The 6,396-nt window shown below is 29.5% G+C and overlaps 1 pseudogene; it reads left to right on the plus strand.

Moving 5' to 3' along the window:
• Positions 1–5,001: 5,001 nt before the first annotated feature.
• Positions 5,002–6,040, plus strand: LOC148191521 (zinc finger BED domain-containing protein RICESLEEPER 1-like; annotated as a pseudogene).
• The last annotated feature ends 356 nt before the right edge of the window (positions 6,041–6,396 follow it).

Raw genomic sequence — 6,396 nt, forward strand, 5'->3', positions numbered from 1 at the left:
TTTTTTTACATTAATTTCTTTTAAGACTTATTTATACTTTATGTAAAAAGTTGATTTTAGCTTATAATTTCAGTTCATTTTTTTTAATTCTCTCTTGTTAATGTGAAGAAATTTATCAAACATATGTTTATCTATAAAGTAACAATGGAGAATATTTGAATAATATATAAGAGAATGAAATATTAATATATTTGTGAGATTTGAAGGGTTTCTTGAAGACAAGGTAAAAGTGAAGAAATCAGTACTGCAAGATGAAGATCTTGTTTCTGATACATGAAAAGCAGAATCTGAGATGTATGTTTACTGAAGTTTCCTTTTCACTATTCACTTCAACCTGCCACTGTGAACGAGATTTTCTTCCCTTTGGACTTTTATTGGACAACGACTTGGCCAGAAATCTAACCATGCAAAGTGAATGATGGATGATGCATCACACTGAAGCGTATAGTATCTGTCTTCCACTAGATTCCGCTGTTACACTATTTCTAACAGTTTCTTTGCTGTCTTTCAAATTCTTTTCAAGAGCAAAACCAAAGAGGAAAGAATAGTAAGGTATTTCACTGGAAGGCATATATAAAAGTACAAAACCTCTGGTGAAAATTGGAAGAGAGTGAAACCGAAAACAAGTTACTCTGATACAATGTTTGTTGTTGCTTAAAAAAATATGGACAAAAAGTTAACTTCCTAGGTAAACCAAAACTACATGGACAGAAAAAAAAAATTCTACTACATGACTATCTAATGATTTAGTCCTTTTTGTCGTTTTGGCTTAATAGATGCATGGAAGTACCATAACGTTTGTGGAAACAATTCCTAGAATCAAGCTTATAAATTTTGCAATTTCGTGGAACTTCCTGATATGTTATAAGAAAATTTGAACAATTTTGAAATTATGTTCTCAATCATGGAAGGGTATTGTCACATGACTTTGCAAAAAGAGATTGTATGAAAGTTAGAATATAGAAATTTGCGTGTATATACATGAGAAAATAGAAAAGTTGAATACGAAACAAAAGAAGAAGGTGATCATATAAAGTATGCAAGATTTAGAATTTGAGAAAAAACAAAAGTTGAAGTTGTTAATAATATTAACTTTCTGCATTAACGTGGAAAGGAAATATAAAGCAAGTTGGTTTGTCATAATCTATTTACATTGAGTTTTTAATTGGTGATTTTCCCTTAAAAGATTACAACTTTGGTATATTTTTCAAGGTTTTACTAATAGATAAAGAATTGGTATGCCTATTGTTCATTTTAGGTAAGCAAGAATTTGCTAATTTCATCACAAGTGTAAAAGGTGTAGATACAACTTCTATTATGTCTTAGTCCAGAATAAACCAGTAAAGTAACTATGTACTAAATATATGTTTTAACTAACCTGCATGTAGTCAAGTTAACAGCTACTTCAATTTTAATAAATTATTTTAGTTTTACATAATAATAATAATAATAATAATAATAATAATAATAATAATAATAATAATAAGAGTTTAACTTGAATCACTCCATTATAATTAGGGATGGCAAAAAAATCCGCGCCCGCGGATATCCGCAGATAAAATCCGTGACGGATAGTTGGTACCCGCGGATATTTACTACCCGCGGGTTGCGGGTTGCGGATTTTTTAATACCCGCTTATAAACGGGTCGGGTGCGGGTATTATACTATCCGTACCCGCGGATATCCGCTACCCGCAAAAAATAAAAATAAAAATTTAATTTATATTTTATTAAGTTAAATTTAATTAAAATTAACATTAATTTATATTTTATAAAGTTAAATATAATTAAAATTAAATTTTAATTTATATTTAATTTAATATATATTATATTTTATATATTTTTTGTAATTTTATTTAAATTTTATTATAATATTTTATAAAAATATATTTTTTTAAATATTTGTGGGGTATCCACGGGTATCCACGGATATCCGCGGGTTTTAAAATATCCGCGGATATTTTTTAAGCGGATATCCATGCGGGTAACGGGTCGGGTAGCGGGTGGATTTTTTTTTTGTCGGGTCGGGTTGCGGGTAGGCACTATCCGTGCCCGACCCGATCCGTTGCCATCCCTAATTATAATTAATGAAATTTATGTTCTCATAATTTTTAAATTTAGAGAAATATAATAAAATTCTAATGTTTCTCATTAGGTATGACTTTAATTTTTTAGATTATATAAAAATTTAAATGAAAAGAATATAACACAATGAAAAATATTAGATAAAAATTGCTAAAAATTTATCACGGAGTTTAATATATAGAATTTTTTAGATGTGGTGTCTTAAAAAAAAGAAAATGATTAAACAAATAAGATATATTTAAAAAGAAAGAAATAAGAAAAAAATAGAATTCAATAATTCAAAGAAAAGAAAAGAGAAAATAGAAGGAAAAAGTCTCCAAAGAATGAAAGTTGTCTTATCACTTATAGAAACTCTAAGACAAGTGTTGATAGAGTTAACGTTTGATTTATTTAAGACAAGAGTCATCAAGAAGATAATTTTTCATTTTCAAAGTATCATACAAACTTTTTAAAAAATAGGCTCTCATTCAATTATATCAAAAGTTCTTTTATAAAGAGAAGAATGATCTATTTATAGCCACTTGAAACGTTCAAATACTAATTCTTCTTAAATGAAATAAAATTTTAAATTAATGCAAAATGAAAGAAATATTTGAAATTCAAAATGCAATGAAAAGTGAAAAATTTTGGTCAAAAATTTGCATTGCATATAAGCTTGCTATTCATGTCTTTCATGCTTCCTTTGAAGCATACTTCTCATGCCTTTGAATCATATTTCACATGTTTTTTATTTTTACTTTTCCTTGATCATCTTTGACTTAGCCTTGCCAAAAATATTACTATGCTTAGCTTGATTTGCTTCTAATGTTCCTTACTGCTTAACCTTTACACACCTAACTTATTGGGCTTCATATAGGTTAAACGTAATAATTCTAAAAATTTATAATAAAAATACTATTTTATTCCTTGAGCATTTATTTATTGGAGAATTATTTAAGATTTTTCTTATTTATGGAATAATCACCCTTAAAAAACGATTTAGTGAAACACATTACTAAAAAAAAGCAATCAATTAAAATAATTATAACAAGACGTGCAAGTGGTTTGTTCCTAAAAGCACCTATACTAGTGACATCATTGCATGCATGGTCATGCAAACCTTATGCTACTTTAGTTAAAATTGTCAAAACAAGTTTGAACTCGCTAGCCAACACAACCCATCACAGATTCGGACTAGATTGGGTTTAAAAGAAAGTTGAAATTTTGATATGGGCCAATTTTGAGTTCGGTCCGCTATGAACCCGGCTCACCTAGATTGAACCTATGGTAAACCAGGTTGGCTCATCAACCTACCTAATTTTTTTAAGTTATGAAACCCTAAACCTAAAATGTAAATGCTCTCATCACTTCTATCGGTGCAGAACATACCAAGGCATACATAGACCATGCTTCTCCTAAAAACTAGACTGAGCTCAACGCAGACCAACCTCCCCACCCTCTATAGACTGAGTTGCATAATGCAGACTATGGTGAACAATGCATATCGTCGTGCATAGTACAAATCGTTGTGCATGACTCCAACATATAGACCCCTCTGGTTCGCAGACCGTGGCGAATAATGTGGATGATTCCAGCACAACATACCCCTTCACTTCGTAGACCATTGTGAATAATGTGTACAATTATAGCGTAGCGCAGGCCATGGTGTAGACAATTATAAGCTTTGCAGACAGTACTACATAGTGCGACTGTAGTGTGCACGATTCCAACGCAATTTGCTTCACATATCGTGGTGTGGTGTGCCTGATTCCTTATTTCTTTTCTCATCATAATCAAATTTTTTTGCACATTAATTAGTTAATTATTTTACTTTAGACTTGAATCAATGAATTTTGAAACATTGTATTGTACAATTATTACATAACCAAATGAAACCATAGATGATCAATGTGTTCATGATAATTTGAATGATTATTTGCCACCAACCATATAAGAGATTGAGAATGAGGGTAGGATTTTGATAGAAAAAGTAAGAGACCTAGGGTAAGTACTTCAAAAGTTTGAGATCATTTTACGAAAATTGGTATTAAAGATGGTAAAGAAAAAGCAAAAGACATGCATGTGGTGTAAAGTATGTTATTGGTGGTACAAAAATAGGGATCTCGACAGTGTTGCATCATTTGTCAAAGTGTTCGGTCCTAAAGAAATTAAAAGACAGTGGCGTGGGAAAAATGATAATTAATCATGCTGGAAAATTAATATATAGGGAAATTGACCAAAAAGTTGTAGATGACCTTGTTTTAATGGCTATTAATCAACATGGACTTCCTTATATTTTTGTTGAGTATAATTGGATTAAAGAATTATTCGTATATCTAAATCCAAAAGTAAGAGTTCCAAGAAACAATGCAAGTGTGTCTAATATTTCAAAGAAATTTTATGAACACAAAGAGAGGATGAAACTTGCAATGTGTAAATCTCATAGTCGAATTTGTTTGACATCTGATTGTTGAACTTCTATAAATCAAGAAGGATTTATCTGTTTGATTGTTCATTTTGGTGATGCTAGTTGGGGGTTGAATAGTAAGATTATTGTCTTTTGTAAAATGGAACCTTCACATGTTGGTCATGATTCGGTACAAAAATATAATGTTATGTTGCTTGATTGGGAAATAGATAGGAAGATTTTTTTTCTATCACATTAGACAATGATAGTGTCAATAAGGTGTTGCAAAAAATTTTGACTGAGCATTTGAAATTGAAAAATAGTTTGATATGTAATGGTGATTACTTTCATGTAACTGTAGTGCACATGTCTTGAATATTATTGTGCAAGAGGGATTAAATGTGACATCTGATACTTTCCAAAAAGATTAGTATGAGTATAAAGTATGTGAGAGGATCGAAGACAAGAAAAATTGCATTTAAAGAATGTGTTATTCAAATTAAGGGTATTGATACCAAAGTAGGTTTGAAAATGGATGTTCCTAATAGATGGAATTCTACTTATCTTATGCTTGAAAGTGCAATTAGATATCGACATGGCTTTGGAAGTTTGACTATTCGTGATAGAAATTATGTGCATTGTCCATCAAATTATGAATGGAAAAGGGCCGAAAAAAATGTGAGTTCTAGAAACCATTTTATGTGATGACTAACTTCATTTGAGGTTCTTTTTATCCAAGTTCTAATCATTACTTCACACAAGTTTGGAAAATTAAATGTTTGTTGCGAAAAAATGTAAAAAGTGATTATCGGACGATTAAATATATGTTTTTGAGTATGATGAACGTGTTTAGTTAGTATTGGGATCAATATTGTGACATTCTTGTTATTAAGATTATTTTTTATTCACGGATGAAGTTTGGAGCAATTTGATATTGTTATAGAAAGATTAATCCTTCTACTTATGAAGAAAATATTAATGTTTTAAAGGATAACATGTATAAGTTTTTTGAAGAATGTCAAAACTCAAATTAGTCAAATACTTCAAGTTCTCAAGTTTTCCTTCCAATACAATAAGCTTATTTTACTAATGATGAACCAGTGACAGATGCATTTGATGTAAGTTTTCAATTCTCAACTTTCTTTATTTTATTTTATTATATATACTTTATTTCTTACTTATGAATGACATATTAAATTTGTTTCATGATATCTTAGGAATATGTTGATTATTTGAGCCAACATGTTAATGACATCGAAGGCCTAAATTGGATCTTTACTTAAATGCAGGGAATCTTGATCCAAAGTTTTTTTATAAGTTGGATGTATTGAGTTATTGGAGGGATCGTCGATATCATTATCCAAACTTATCTAAAATGGCTTGTGATGTTCTTATCATAATAATCACTGTTACTAGTGAGTATGCCTTTAGTCTTGGTTCTTATATGCTAACCAAATATTGTTCCTCCATTATTCTAAAGAATGTTGAGGCATTAACTTTAACTCAAAATTGGTTGCATGATTTTGAACTAATAGGTAACATTATTGTTAGTACTATGAAATTAATTTAATTCTTTATTACTTTGTGTTTCAATATTATTAATTAACATTCTTTTTATTGTATTGTAAATGGGATAAAGAGGAAGATGCTTCAAGAGAGCAAAATATTATGGATTTATTCATTTAAGACTCTAATTTTATAAATGGATAAGTGACAACAATTATTAATGTTAGATAGTTATTTGTTTCATTTTTGTGCTTTTGGACTGTATATGGAGTTTAAAGTGATTCTGGATTCTATTTGGATTGTGTTGTATTATTTTTATTTTGGATTATATATGAAGTTTAACATCATCTTGGATTGAATTTTATTTAGATTTCAATTCGGAAAAAAAATTATTTAGGAAAAAAAACTTGTAATTAAGTG

Source organism: Vigna umbellata, chromosome 11 (assembly GCF_029865625.1).
Source record: "Vigna umbellata cultivar VRB3 chromosome 11, Vumbellata_1.0, whole genome shotgun sequence".
NCBI lineage: Eukaryota > Viridiplantae > Streptophyta > Magnoliopsida > Fabales > Fabaceae > Vigna > Vigna umbellata.